The 15,608-nt window shown below is 38.4% G+C and overlaps 1 long non-coding RNA gene across 1 annotated transcript; it reads left to right on the forward strand.

Moving 5' to 3' along the window:
• Positions 1 to 9,799: 9,799 nt before the first annotated feature.
• LOC144266682 (uncharacterized) lies at positions 9,800 to 14,849 on the forward strand. Its single transcript, XR_013346490.1, has 3 exons — positions 9,800 to 9,873; positions 10,009 to 10,063; positions 14,727 to 14,849. It is a non-coding gene; the product is annotated as an uncharacterized LOC144266682 (long non-coding RNA).
• Positions 14,850 to 15,608: the final 759 nt, after the last annotated feature.

Below are 15,608 nucleotides of genomic sequence, written 5' to 3' on the forward strand. Positions count from 1 at the left end.
ATCCCATTGACTTTACACCCCACTTGTGTACACTGCTACATCTCAGCCTGGTGCCTTGGGAAAGAAAAAGTTTAGAAGCAGATTTGTATTTAATATTGAAAATTACAGCTTGGTATGCATCTAGTTTCTCAAAAATCTTTTTGTCAGAGATTTGTACACACAGTATGACAGCACCATTGCTTACTGCCTTTACACTCAGAATCTAGTTTTATTCTTGGATTTCACTTTATTTTCACTTTCTATTTTCTTTCATATTTTTTAAAAAGTATACATTTTCTGAATTCCAATAACACTCTTTATATAGCAGATGAATACTGATTTAGTGAATTGTTTGCTGTATATGGGCATACCTAGGACCTGTTGTAAAGTCTAATACTGATTATGAGAAATATAGTGGGTTCAATACTCTTGTAATTAATTATGCAATTAGGCCCTTTGTTTATTCATATTTGCAGTTTTGGGAGGTCTCTAAACAATCATTGGTGCAACAGGAGAGCCCAAACCATATAAACGTAATTGTTCTGTTACAAGAAATAGCAATCAATAGAGTTAACAGGTTATATATAAGAAGGATCTATTGTTTATCAGGAAAGGGCCACATTCTGCCTTCCTTACTGAAACTTTAACCAGGCAAAACTGCTATTGAAGTCTGTTGGAATTTTGCCCAAAATAAGGCATGAAGGATTTAGCCCCAAAAGTATATGCTTTACAAAGTAAACAAAAGAGGCACTGTTTGGGATGATAGTTGATGTCTCTGTAGCGTTCGTTGTTTCCTCTGCATTGGCTTTTGGCTCAGATCAGCCTTGGTTTACAAATTTCAGTGTTTGACTCAAAACATGAATACTGTTAGGCTTCGGAAAAGAAAATAATTTTGCTTCCATTGTAGGTTACTGTGTGTTGCTAAGGCTGTGTTTTCAGTTTTAGATCATGCTGTCATTAATAATATGAATGCTTCAGTTACTATGGTAAATTGTCAGAATTAGTTGTTTTTTCATTAGTGCCCTGCCAAGGATTATTCTGAACTCTAACACTAAGACACATCACTGCACCACAGCTCTTGATAGTTTGTTAAACTGGCCCAGCTTAATGCATAGGAGAGGCTTTTGCTGAAAAATGTTTGTTTACCGATGTGTAGTAGGTGAACTACCATTTATCTATCTAATTGGTTGGAACTGAGAAACCACAAGGGATCCTTAGTCTGCAGTTGAATTCATAAGCTATTTACCACATTCTCTCCACTGTCTTATACCTGGACTAATTTTGCTATCTGATTTAAACGGCAATCTAGTTGCTCTGGCATCTCAATTTAAGAGGAGATTGGATGTTCTTGAAGTGAAATGCAAATGTTTTATTTTTGCCTTTAAACAAATGTGCTGTTTTTCCTCTTAAATTAAGGGGGGATTTGAAAATTAGTTATGGATCTCGGGGTATATTTTATGATAGGAAAAAATATAACATTAAACCTCTATAAATTAGTACAAACTAGTAAAACTAGAGGGGAAAAAAGGCAGAAAGTTAGTGGAGATACTTGACCTGCTTGCTGCATGTTGTTCTGTGTCCTCAGAATGAATCTTTCATATTTTAGGAGCGATGAGACTATACTAGTTAAGCAGTAAATAACTAAATTAATTTTTTCTAGGAGTGTCATTTTGGATTAATATGTGGAAATAGGGTAATAACTTTGGCAAAATTCTATCAGTTCTAAATGGTGAATCTTAACTCCAGTGTTCTGTTCTTCTTACATGTTCAGAGTTTCCATCAGTATAGCTGAGGACTTTCTGAGTGTATAGAGAGCAAAATATCAAATACCTAAATTTTGCTTTTAATAGTACCTGTGCAACTCCATTATTTTAAATGGGGGTTACGCAGGTGTAAGTGAGAGTAGCAATGAATCTGAGATAATCTGTGTGGATCTGAGAGAATTCTGCCTATGGTTTCCTAGCTGTCTACTAACAAGCCCTAATGCAGCACTGGCTACTTCTAAATTCTCTCAAGTTTTCTTTTGTCTATTTTATTCTTTGAAATTTTTCATGCATATTTAGCATTCATGAAAGTGAATGCCCAGATGTGGTCATTGAATGAACAGGTCTTTCCCACAGAGGCTCTCTATGTTCCTCAATGCAAATCTGGAACACTATTAATTATTCAGGTTCTCCTAGAACTCTTCTGAGCAAAAACTGTCAGTTTGTGGCATCTAGACATCACGGTGACATGTGCAATAGATATGTCTAAAAACACAATCTCAATATATGTCCACTGGGGTCTAGAAAAGCCGTTCTCTTTACATGTTAATTTTTTTGATTTTGAACCTCAGAACATAAGGATTGGGTGATGGGTGAAAGGCTACTACATTTCTCCACTTTTTTTTGTCCATATATAATGTTCAATTTTTATATTTATAAGTTGGTGTGAATGTGACCCTAAGAATCCCTCAATGCCAACTGGCAAGGGTCCGAGGTTACAAGAGTATCTGATCTTCGTATGTATATTCTGGTTCACCAGAGAATATCATGTGAGGTCTTAAATGAAAGCCAGGTTTACGCTGGCCATTAATATTGTTGTGAAATGTATTTCCTAAAGTCTGTATCAATGTAGAGTTGACAGGTTTTCTGCCAAACAAAAGATGTTTATTCACCTATCTCTGTCATTATGTAAATTAAGCATTGTAAGCCAATACAATAGAAGCCTCATTTTCATACAGCATCAATGGATAGGGGTTTGAAGTCAACAGAGGCAGCACACTGAAGAATAAGGTACAGGGTTATCCTGACTGTGGGTACAAACAATGAACTTTGGAGGATATAAGGAGAAAGCAAGGAAGACACCCCTTTATCCTGCATTTAGAAAGTAATGGGACAGTATGATTACATTTCTGAATATGGGTTCACAACCTGCCCTGGTTGAGAAGTTGCAAAGGACATTTGGAGTGGGATAAATTTCGTTAGACAGAAGAAGTTAAGTTTAATCTCTAGAAGGTGTGTTTTGATTTTGTTTTATATGTAACCCTGTTGTTTCCATTATCCTTTCTCACTGTCTCTTGAATCTTGACCCTCTGATGATAAACTTATTGTTGTTTGCACTGTAAATATCTCTCAGTGCTGTGATGTACAACATGCTGGGTGAGGCAGGCTGCACCTCAGCACTTGCTGCCTTTCTCTGACAGTCTGACCCCGAGTCAGGGTGCGTGTCCTTCAGGTTGCAGGCTGTCCTTTATCCATTTCAAAGTTCCTTTGTCCAAAAGTTCCGACCCAAAGATCTCCTGAGATTTTGAGCAGGACTTCTGAGCTTAACCAAACTGGTTTATGCATTTCTCCAGAAGGAATTGGAGATAATCTTCCAAAAGTGGATTCACTATACTGAGCACTTGAGAACCAGGCTGTTGAATTAGAATCATTGATAGGTTCCTGGAAGCCTGGGTAAAGCAACACCCTGGAATTAACCCTTTGGGTTCCATAAAGCCAGCCAGATAGCATTCTTCACAGCCTTTTTTTTCCATTATGAAGATTATGCAGCATTCATATTCATTTACCCTACAAAACACTTTTCTCAATGTGGAGAAATGCTGTGTAAAATTCCTACTTATTTTGAATTTACAGATTTTATTAACCAACTAGAAGAGTTGAGGGAAAGGGTATTCCCTCAGTTCGTGTTAGTTAAACAGTTCATTATATTTAAAATAATATACACCTCTATCCTGATATAACATGGTCCTCAGGAGCCAAAAAATCTTACCGTGTTATAGGTGAAACCGTGTTATATCCAACTTGCTTTGGTCCCCCTGCTCCTTGTCCCCTGACCGCCCCCTCCAGAGGATCCCCCCATCCCTAATCACACCCAGGACCCCACCCCCTGCTCCCTGTCCCCTAACTGCCCCGACCCCTATCCTCACCCCAGCCCCCTGAGAGGCACTCACCGGCAGCCGTGGGAAGCGAAGCAATGTGGCCCCAGCCCATTCCACTCCTCCAGCTCCCAGCTGCGGTGCTCCATTTCCTGCTGCCGGTGAGTGCGGGGAGGTTGGGGAAAGAACGCTTTCCACAACCCCCCGCACTCGCTGGCAACGGGAAGTGGAGCGCTACGGCTGGGAGCTGGCAGAGTGGAGCAGGCTGGGGCCGGGCTGCTCCTCTTCCGCCGCTCCTGGTGAGTGTGGGGGGAGTCCCTTCCCCCAAACCCCCTCCGCTGAGCGACATGTCTGGGGCCAGGGCGAGGGAAGCGGAGCGGGCTGCTCCCGGACCCCAATAATAACCCTGGCCACTCTGGGCCTGCGGGTCCCCAAAAGTGATCCCCCACAGCTCCTGCCTCCCAGACCCTGGTGGGGGAGGCCCTGCCCGACTGCCCTGAGACCCTCTGCCCCTTGTCCAACCCCTCGGCCCCGGCCCGACACCCTTAACATGCCACTCAGAGCAGTGTGTCGGAGCCAGACACGCTGACGCACTGATCCGCCAGAGTGCTGCTTTACCGCGTTTTATCCAAATTTGTGTTGTATCGGGTCGTGTTATATCAGGATAGAGATGTATATTGAACCAATATTTAATTATTTTAACAGCCATGAACCAGGAGAATAATACAGTTCTTCAAGTTTTATAATTAAAAATGTTATATGAAATATTTCTTTTGAATTAGTAATTTTGGTTGATGCTATGGGCAAGATATGGATGCTGCTAGACTCTAGGACTCCAGTTGATCAGGCCTTTGGGCATAAGAACATAAGAATGGCCATACTGGGTCAGCCCAAAGGTCCATCCAGCCCAGTATCCTGTCTGCTGACAGTGGCCAATGCCAGGTGCACCAGAGGGAGTGAACCTAACAGGTAATGATCAAGTGATCTGTGTCCTGCCATCCATCTCCACCCTCTGACAAACAGAGGCTAGGGACACCATTCCTTATTCATCCTGGCTAATAGCCATTAATGGATTTAACCTCCATGAATATATCCAGTTTTCTTTTAAACCCTGTTATAGTCCTAGCCTTCACAACCTCCTCAGGCAAGGAGTTCCACAGGTTGACTTGTGCTGAGTGAAGAAGAACTTCCGTTTATTTGTTTTAAACCTGCTAGCCATTAATTTCATTTGGTGGCCCCTTGTTCTTATATTATGGGAACAATAACTTTTCCTTATTCACTTTCTTCACACCACTCATGATTTTATATACCTCTATCATATCCCCCCTTAGTCTCCTCTTTTCCAAGCTGAAAAGTCCTAGCCTCTTCAATCTCTCCTCATATGGGACCCGTTCCAAACCCTTAATCATTTTAGGTGCTCTTCTCTGAACCTTTTCTAATGCCAGTATATCTTTTTTGAGATGAGGAGACCACATCTGTATGCAGTATTCAAGATGTGGGCATACCATGGATTTATATAAGGGCAATAAGATATTCTCCATCTTATTCTCTTTCCTTTTTTTAATGATTCCTAATATCCTGTTTGCTTTTTTGACTGCCGCTGCATACTGCATGGACATCTTCAGAAAACTATCCATGATGACTCCAAGATCTCTTTCCTGATTAGTTGTAGCTAAATTAGCCCCAACATATTGTATGTATAGTTGGGGTTATTTTTTCCAATGTGCATTACTTTATATTTATCCACATTAAATTTCATTTGCCATTTTGTTGCCCAATTGCTTAGTTTTATGAGATCTTTTTGAAGTTCTTCACAGTCTGCTTTGGTCTTAACTATCTTGAGCAGTTTAGTGTCATCTGCAAACTTTGCCACTTCACTGTTTACCACTTTCTCCAGATCATTTATGAATAAGTTGAATAGGATTGGTCCTAGAACTGACCCTTGGGAACACCACTAGTTATCCCTCTCCATTCTGAAAATTTACCATTTATTCCTACCCTTTGTTCCCTGGCTTTTAACCAGTTCTCAATCTATGAAAGGATCTTCCCTCTTATCCCATGACAACTTAATTTACGTAAGAGCCTTTGGTGAGGTACCTTGTCTTTGTTGCTACAGTAGAATCTCAGAGTTATGGACACCTCGGGAATGGTGGTTGTCCGTAACTCTGAAATGTTCATAACTCTGAAGAAAGCATAGTTCTGCCTGCAGATCCAGCAACTGAGACTCCAGGCCAGGATTCAGCAGCAGCTGAGCAACCTGATCCAGCTCTGGCATGAGTTTGCAAGTTTATCCCCATCCTCGCTGGGGGGGTGGTAGTGGGGGGGTAAAACCAGTATGTCCCCTTCCAGATGAGGATGGCGTGGGGTGACAGCTGTGGAGACTCCAGTGCTGCTCCTGCTCTGCTGGCTCAGAACCACCTCTCTTGGGCTGGCAGCCCCAGCCTCTTGCTGTAAGTGGCTGCCCCGCGAGTGGGGGTGGGGTGGGGACAGGCAGCCCAGATGTGCCTACCTTTAAGATGCAATATAGGCTCAGCACAATACTTGCTTTATTATTATTTTTTTTAATATCTCTACTGCTGCCTGATTGGTTACTTCTGGTTTCACATGGTGTCTGGTTGACTGGACTGTCCGTAACTCTGGTGTTCGTATCTTTGAAGTTCTACTGTACTTTGAAAGGGAGCAGTGTGCACTCTGATTAGTGTGTGTTGCAGCTGTTAGAAGGACTGGACTCAATATTCCCCCTTAAGAAGCACTCCATGGGAATGCGGTTGGTGGGAAGGCATGTTAATCAGGCTGCCTCATGCTGCTCTCTTGGAGAACTTCTGCTCTCTTCCCTATGCTCTCTTCCATGACTACAACTCTCAGGAACCAGCACAACAGAGGGCAGATCTACCTCCAAATTCATTGCTAGATTAAACTTGTAGGCCCCGTTCAGCAACATTCTTAAGCATGTGTTTGTAGAGCTTTAAAGTGTGTGACTTCAGTGAAAGTACTCATAAGTTTAAAGTTAACTTACTGAATTTAAGACATATTTACTAAGACCAGTGATTCTTTCCAGACTACTGTACCCCTTTCAGGAGTCTGATTTGTCTTGTGTACCCCAAAATTAATCTCACTTAAAAACCAGTTGCTTACAAAATCAGATATAAAAATACAAAAGTATCACAGAACACTATTGCTGAAAAATTGCTTACTTTTTAACTTTTACCATATAATTATAACATAAATTGATTTGAATATAAATATTGTACTTATATTTCAGTGTATAGTATATAGAGCAGTATAAACAAGTCATTGTCTGTATGAAATTTTAGTTTGTACTGACTTTGCTAGTGGTTTTCATGTATACTGTTGCAAAACTAGACAAATATCTAGATGAGTTGATGTACCCCCTGGAAGACCTGTGTACCCAAGGGGTATGTGTACCCCTTGTTGAGAACCACTGACTTAGATGATGCTGAATTAAAAGTTTAGGTACATTGCAGGCTATATTTTAATTGACATCAAGAACAATAAAGGTGGGAAACTTCAGTACACTGGTTTTGTGCTTTGAGTCGTTGCATTATGATTGCACAGCTCAGTTAAATAGTGCACAGTTCCAACTTCCTTGTCTGATTGTGACAGAAAAATGACTATCAGCTATCAGAAAGATTAACACTTTTTCATTAAATTAGGTAAAAGAAAAACACACTTAAAATGTATTATTATATTTCAGCTTATGTATAAATTTACCAAAATAAGCATGTTTTCATAGCTTCATGAAATTTCTGTTTTCTTGCTAACACTGTCTCCAATTTTAAAAATTGACCATAAGCTCTCACTTTTCCAGCAGCGGTAAAAAAGCAAAGCCAGAGATTTCTGTTTTTGTGTGCTATTTCTATTCTTGCGAAAACCGTACAGCAGAGATCTAATGGAGGAAAAATATGTCCATCAAAGATCAAACTGTGTTAGCATAGAGCGCTATAGTGCAACAGCTCCTACCAAGACCATTCTTTTTAGCTACTTTTTATTAAATTGTTCCCTACCTTTTGATCATATGTCTGTCAAAACTGCCTACACTCTTCAGACTCGTGCAGGTTTTCTTTTTTTAATACTGTGAATATGTTTATATGGGTGGACATTAGCATATATGTAACCAGTAAGAACAAATGATGGATGCAAATTGCTTTAAAATGGCTATGAGGAGATGCTAACTTTTAAATATTGCCTCGTTTTAAATCCCACCTGGTTCCTAAGACTCTTATTAAGTCTATTTTAAGTGCAAAGAAATAAAATAAAATTCTGTCTTTGTATAAGGACAAGGTTACGTGTTTTGGAACATTCTGTATTATAAACATCCTTATGAGGGAATCACCTTTACTGCAGCGATGGAGCTGGAACACATAGTACCATCTGGATTTGAACTTTTTCAAAATTCACGGTTATTTAGATCTACAGTTTTGGTTTGGGCTCGTCTCTGAGGAACTTGTAACTTCCCTCTGGGTTGTCTTGAATTAAATGGATGTGAAATATTCAACTCAAACCTGAAATACGCCCAAAATCAGTCTGAGTTTGAGTCCGACATCCCTCCATGACCCAATTCATGTTTGATTTGTGTCTTGGAACTTTCATCACAACCAATTTTTATGTGTTGGTCTGTAAGCATGCATGGTATTTTACAATAGGTAAACTTGTGAAACAAAGAAAGGAACGTTGGCCTTGAAGCTTATCAAATCTAAAAAAGCATGAGTGATGGTACAGAGCAATCGCTGAACGATTAGTGGAATGCTTTGTGGAACAGATGGGTTTTTAAGGGAATTTTTAAGGATGAAGAGGAGAAGTGGGGGGAGGACATTTGGCTTATGTTGTTCGGATGTATGTTCCAAAATTAAAGGGCAGAATGGAAGAAGGCACAAAAAGCTAGGAGTAGGTGAAGAAAACTGGAGAGCAAGCAGGAGAGAGGAATGAGCAGACTTTATAAAAGAGTAGGGTTATGAACATCCAGTACATGTGTAGAAACTGAGTTTTTTATTTTAAATGTACTTTAAGGCTGAATGAATCATTGACCTTTTTTGTGGTCTGTCTATATGCTTCTATAGTTGTATAGAAAGGTCATGTCCCATGTGGGATGCGGGAAACGAAAGGTGATAAAATGAACATTGACCCACCTCTGCTGGAATGAGAGAGGACTGAATAACACAATAATGAAAACAGTGTATAAATGAGTACATGAGGTCAGAGGAAATTGTTTGCCTTGTGGGCAATATAGGTGCAGGAGACATAAACTTGAGAGCTTCTGGCAATTAGTGTGCTCGTTTGCTGAATGTTCTGACAGCAGTACAGGCTGAATCATGACAGGAGAGTAGTGTTGTTTTTTAATTAATATGTAACTCTGTTCCTAAAGCTTTTTATATACTTTACACTGAAGCTTAATTGGCACAGTGGTGTCCTTATTATAACTAAGACCTATAGGCGCCCCTTTAACGTATATACATTAATAATGTGGTAGTGTGTTTTTTGAGGGGACGTGCCCCCCCATTTGTTGTTTTTAACTAGGGATTTTCACCCAATTTCTAAATGAAAGTCTCTGATTGGTTTATCTAACCAAGCTAATGTTGTGAACCCTTTGGCTTTCCCCTTGCTATTGTAAGCACAGCTTTTTGTGGCCTCAGAAAACTAACAAGCAGCTAAGAAATGAAACTCCAATATATTTGTCCATCAAGCAGAGGCCCTTTTGATTCAGAAATGTGTTGTTTGGTTTTATAAATATAGTCCCAAGGTAACATGTTTGTCTCTCTTTTTTTCTTTTCTTTTGTTTTTTAAATAGAATTTTTAACCATGAAACTTGCACAAAGATTTCTAGTGCTTAGTAATATCCGTTATGTGGCTACCTCTTCAGCAAAATCAAGCACTGAGGACCATTACAGACAACATGCTATGTATGCTTACTTTTTACCGATACAGACAAGATGGCAGGACAATGATCAGTATGGGCATGTGAACAATGCTGCCTACTACAGCTATTTCGACACTATAATCAACCATTTTCTGATCAGGTATGTATGCTGCTCCTCAGGGTCTGTCCCCAGACTTCCTTTGTATATTTACTCATCTGGGTGATTTTGAAGTAGTTTTGGGATTAAGTAGGTAAATGTATTTATGCACTTCCACTCTACTCCTATATGCCTCAGTGATCCAGAATGAAGCAAACATTCCAACTGAAACACCGCTGCAGCAAAGACACAGGTATTTAAACGCTTGGGCAGTATTTGAAGTAAATTTAGTTTCACACATAATTCACTTAAATATCTTTTTTGCATTAAAATTGTGTTGGAATTGGTATTTGAAAATAAACTTTAAAAATTATATGTAAACTGATTGGTTAGTTCTCTGTAACCCACAGTAGTTTGTATATGCTAGTAGCAACATCTCTTAGATGATGAACAGGGCTTTTTTTGATATTGCTAAGGCACTGGCACATGTCCTTTCTTGTGGATGTTGGCAAGCACTAACATTTGTCTTCTCATGAAGCACTGTCAAACCCTCTTATGATATAGGTATTACATGTCCTTTCTCAAGGGTGTTGATGAGCAGCAGCTGTTATAACCCTTTCTTTGATTTTTGTTAAAAGCCAAAGGGCCTTTTCATAATGACCCTTATTTTGGTAACAATCCTGCCAACATTTATGCATGTGCACACAAGTAATCCCTCTGAAGTCAGTTAGTTCTGTGTTTAAGATTTTGCAGGATTGGAATCCGACTGTATTTAACTCATTTTGTTCTATGTAACTGCCATATCTAGGGTGAACTGCATGGAGCTCTCGTGGAAATTAGGCAAATGCTAATCTTGCTTTCTGTGCATGATTTATGTGTCTGAAAACTTCATAGTACTGCCACTGGGGGATGCACACCTTAGGAAAGTGACATAATTAACCAAAAGGAATAATTTAGATGTTAGTTCCTGCTTTCAAAAAATGAAACTGCCAACAAAAATTCAGATGGGTAAATTAAGCAATTCTGATTTTCATACATTAAATCGACTGTTCTGACTACTATATAACAAGAAATCACTAAACATATATGTGGTAATACAATTACATATTTTGTACAAAGGACTGGACAGCAATTACTGTGGGCTTCATGGAGTGATTCTGGCATAGGGAAAAGTTCAACCTACTGAAAAAAATATTTTGTAAAATAAGTGAAAAGTTTCCTTGAATGGTTCAGGATTATTCTAACTTTATTAAATAAAATTATATTTGTAATTGTGAAGTGCAGTATTACAAAATCATAAAACAAAGATAATGTAAATTATGCAAGAAAAACGACAAGAAATAAAGATTTGCTCATTTAGCAGACTTAAAATTCAATAACCAGTTTGTTTATGCATCATCTTTATATTGGAATGTGATCACCTACCATGAAATACAGAAGAACATGTCCAATTTCTTTGTATATATCTGTGTTCACAAAGCCAAGTATACTGAAGGTCAGTGGGGACTCGGAATAGCACAGCTAACCGACAGTTCAGGTGCCTCAATCCTCAGAGACTAATCAGCAGCCCTGATGCTGGTACAAAGGCCAGGAACCAATATGAAAAGATGTGAATGATCTTGCTCTCTTGAGCAGTAAATGGATTTTTAACTATTCTTTGAGTATTTATGAAACTTTATACAGTAATTATATCTTACTAATAATTTGTGAAAGCTTTAAAATATAGAAAGTTAAATTCTAATGAACTAATATTGGTATGAGTACATAGCTATATTGTGGCTAAAGTGCTTTTGCTAAGCTAGAGAATAACCACAGGCCCCAATAAGAAAATTGAGGCCACTGTGTTTTTCAATTTACACTTGCCTGAACTTTATTCTTAGCCTCTTCTCTTTCCTTGCAGCCTCAGGGAACAGATGGGAAAATTAAGCTGCAAGGAAGTAGCAGAGGTTATTTCTGGGCCTAAAGTGGACCTAAATGTTTTTGTAGACCAGGCGGCCAGAATTCAAGAGGACAGGTTTGGTGGATGATGAATGCATCTATTTTGATAGACTTATATTTTTTCTAATCTTGCCTTTTTATTTAGACAACATTACCACAGGATTGCCTAAACTTCATTCTATTTAGTACAGAGAACATCTAAGGAAGAGTAAGGTAGCATTAGTGACCTTAGGAACTGAAAAGTTTTAAGGGTAGTTGCTGTACATTCTGCAGTGTATGAGGCACTTATCTTCTGTAGTCTCACTGGCAAAAGTGGAGTAGTGCAACCTTGCACTACATACCAGAGTTATCCTGGTTATGCTCAGGGCAACAAGGGGCATTGTGTAATGTGGTAAGGTGTAAACCACCCCACTCTACATTGACCTTACCTGTTTCACTTCTGCAAGAGAGTGCTGAGGCTTTGGGTGGTAGTGGGGGAAAGACTTTTCAGGCCATACTTGTACATCACAGATATAATCTGGCCTTGGTTTTATTATAACACAGAAATGTCTGTCAATGGTTGGCCGAGCTGTAGTTCAAATGGGAAATTTAAATAATTTCAAACTTTTAGGTGTAATAGGGCACATCAATTTATATAATGAGATGAAATCACTGGGAATCTGGCAAAAAAGGAGTGTAAATAAAAGCATTCCTGCTCAAAATAGGTGGAATTGAAGGGGAATTGTCAATTTATTTAGGCCAGAAATTTGACTTTCTTTAAAATTGTTGCAGACTGTTGATGATCATTTCTGGTTTCCACATATCTGTGGTGTTTGGGAGTTTTGATTTCTTAATCCACCATTCTAGTTGAAGAAGCCACAGAGGAAAAATAAACCAATCACTTAAACCAATATGAGAGAGGGCCTTAACTTCTCTAAACTGAAGAAGAGTTGATACTTAACCTGATTTTCATGGACACTTTCTTTTTTGATGAACTGGCCTGGTTCCACTTCCTATAAGCTTGGACATTTCAAGTTATTACAAGTCTCTTGTCTTCACAGCCAATGCTGGACTTTACAATGAGGTGATATTAGCATTCCATAACAATATGATGATGCAGTGACAAGCTATTATAATTCAAATGTCACAGTGCTGTGATATGATTATTTTGTTCCAGATAAGAGTTTTAAAGGTATCAGCCCTAACAATTAGCTAGCTGTAAACATTTTTGCAGATGCTATTGATGATGCTGATGCCCAGAGAGGGAAAGAAACCAAAAAACAGCTGTTTTGACTCCTGCATCTCTAGAACACAACAAAATAGAATGTTTGCAAGGACAAAATCTGCTAGGGAAAGGAATCTTGTTTTCAAGTTGGTAAAGGGGTATGAGGTCCACCAAAGAGTAAACAAAATATGAAACATTGAAAAAAACCAGTTGACAGAGCACCTTTAAATACAGGAATTCAAAGTGGATAGTACTTACTGTATTTGATTTGGCTGTGTCTGTGAAATATGACTGACTTTATTCAGTCCAGAAATGCAAAATGAGTGGTTAGAAAAATGTAAGGAAATGACTGCAGAAAATTATGCTCTTCCTGATTTACTTTGAATTGATCATACTGCAGCCTACTCAGTTAGGCTTGCAGTTCCAAAGGGCTTTGTTATCCTGAGCACCTCTGCAAGGTGAGCTGTTTGTTTATTTATTTGTTTTAATGGGGAAACACAACAAAATGTTTTGCAGGCTTGCCAAAAAAGTTTAGGCTGACTCTGCATCTGTAAAGTGAATAACTAAACAAACTTTGATCTAATTTCATCTAGGTGCCATGTTGGCAGTGTGTTTTAGACATTGAATGAGTATGTACATAAAGAACACTGTGTTTAAAAGTTGAAGTATACCTGACATTATGATGTCAGGACAGCCTTGAGAGTAAATTGTGCTCTTCATGCCTTTGCTTCAGCACCAGTTGTTCTATTTCTCTCCTGCTGAAGCAGAAAATTGAGCAGACTGATTTCTTTCTTGTCTCTTTATAGAGGACAAAGTTACATTTTTAGGAAAGGTGGGCTTCTTATATGTAGTAGAATATATTCTGAGTCCTTTTGGCTAATCTTACAGTCTCACCTTCTCGGGTTTGGCTGCTGGAAATACTGTAGGGGGCAGTTGGTTATGCAAGTCAGAATTAATACTGATTGTGTTTATTTATACAGTAACTGGATTTTCCTCGCTACACTCAGTACACATTTCTCAAACTTGTTTTACCGATTATCATGATGCTGAGGGCTAGACCTAATGTACTCGTCTCCTTTTGTCACCTGAGAAATTCCTAGAAATCAGAGGATTGATTAAAAAGATACCTTATTGACTTCAAAAATAAACAAGGGCTTCACCAGATACAAGTGTGAAAATGTGTTTGTATCTGAGAAAAGAAGAATGACTAGGAACAGGAGTTTACTGATTTTAGGAGATGTCAGACAAAGGCATAAAAAGAGCATTAATCAAGCCAGAGCAATTTTTTTTACAGCACATTGTGTGACTGTCACTAATTCTAGACTCTAAATTCTATAGAATGCCATCATTTTAAATGTGTTTAGCAATTGGCTTCAGATACTTATCAATAATGCAGTTTGTCAAGTAGTCACTTGTTAAAAAGGGCAAGAAATTCTTAACCTTTCATGTTGACTTCAGCTTTCTCCTACAATGGAAAGAACCACATGAAGTTTCAATCATGTTGACGTGTGGAAGGGGTTAAATAATTCTTGAACAGTTTATCGCTCATCAATTGTAATTAAATATGTTTATATTAAATTATGTGTTGTAATTAATGTAAAATCTTTTAGCCTGTGCTGTTATTAGAACCAGATGCTGAAGTATCAACAATATTTCAACATGACTGTGCTGCCTTGCCAGCTGTCTAACTGTAATTACTTTAATCTCAGCTTGTTATCTAATTATCACCTTTGTAAAGGGAAAAGTACTCTCTAATGCGTACTGATTGTTTCAGATGATGATGAAGAGCGTGAAACAACTGTCAGATATCTTAGGCCTGCTTATCCAGGTTAGAAAACTTATTGTGAGGCCTAGTTCGCTTCAAATCTCCCTGACAGAGAGTGGAACAATGGACATGAGACTTTTTCCACCTTGTTTACCCTTAGACTGTGAATCTAGTAATCAGTGGAAACAACAGAATTGCAGAAAAGAGGTAAACAATCTCTCATTTTCTCCAAAGATGGTGGGAGAATAGCACATCAAAATGTATGTAGATGAGTGCTGTATAGATTTTCATAAGAATATGGTAAAACTTATCTTTTTATGATTAAATTTTTGTGGTTTAATAACTTCCTGGCATGATGTTTTTCTCAAGTAGTTATGTCATGTGCTAAAACACTGTAACCAAATGCAAGAATTTACTTACTGAATTTTGTAGTAATATCTCACATTTATATCCAATTTTATCCTGGAAAATCCCAAAGTGTGTTAAGAATTTAACAAGTTACAGTCAGAAATTGCATTCACTACTGAAATGCAGTTATCTTCTGAGATGAAATGTGATAATTGTCTGACAGAACACTTCAATATTATACAACAGTTTAGCTCTATCATATCTAAATGAAAATGCACAGGAAATCTTGGAAGATTGATAGATAAGAATGGAATTAAATGGAATTTGGCTATAACTTCAGGGTTTGCATCCCTACTCTTACCCACCCCTCCAAAAAAGGGGGTATGGAGAAGTGAGAAGAAAAGTGCCGTAGAATATTTAAAGAACCATAATTGGTCAAGACCTTTCATATGAAAGACTGAATTTATTATTAAAAATTATTTACTCAGTGAGAAGAAAGTAATGAAACAGTTTTGAGATAACATTGTTATCGTCTTTGTAGCT

This window comes from Eretmochelys imbricata, chromosome 6 (genome assembly GCF_965152235.1).
Source record: "Eretmochelys imbricata isolate rEreImb1 chromosome 6, rEreImb1.hap1, whole genome shotgun sequence".
NCBI classification, from domain to species: domain Eukaryota; kingdom Metazoa; phylum Chordata; order Testudines; family Cheloniidae; genus Eretmochelys; species Eretmochelys imbricata.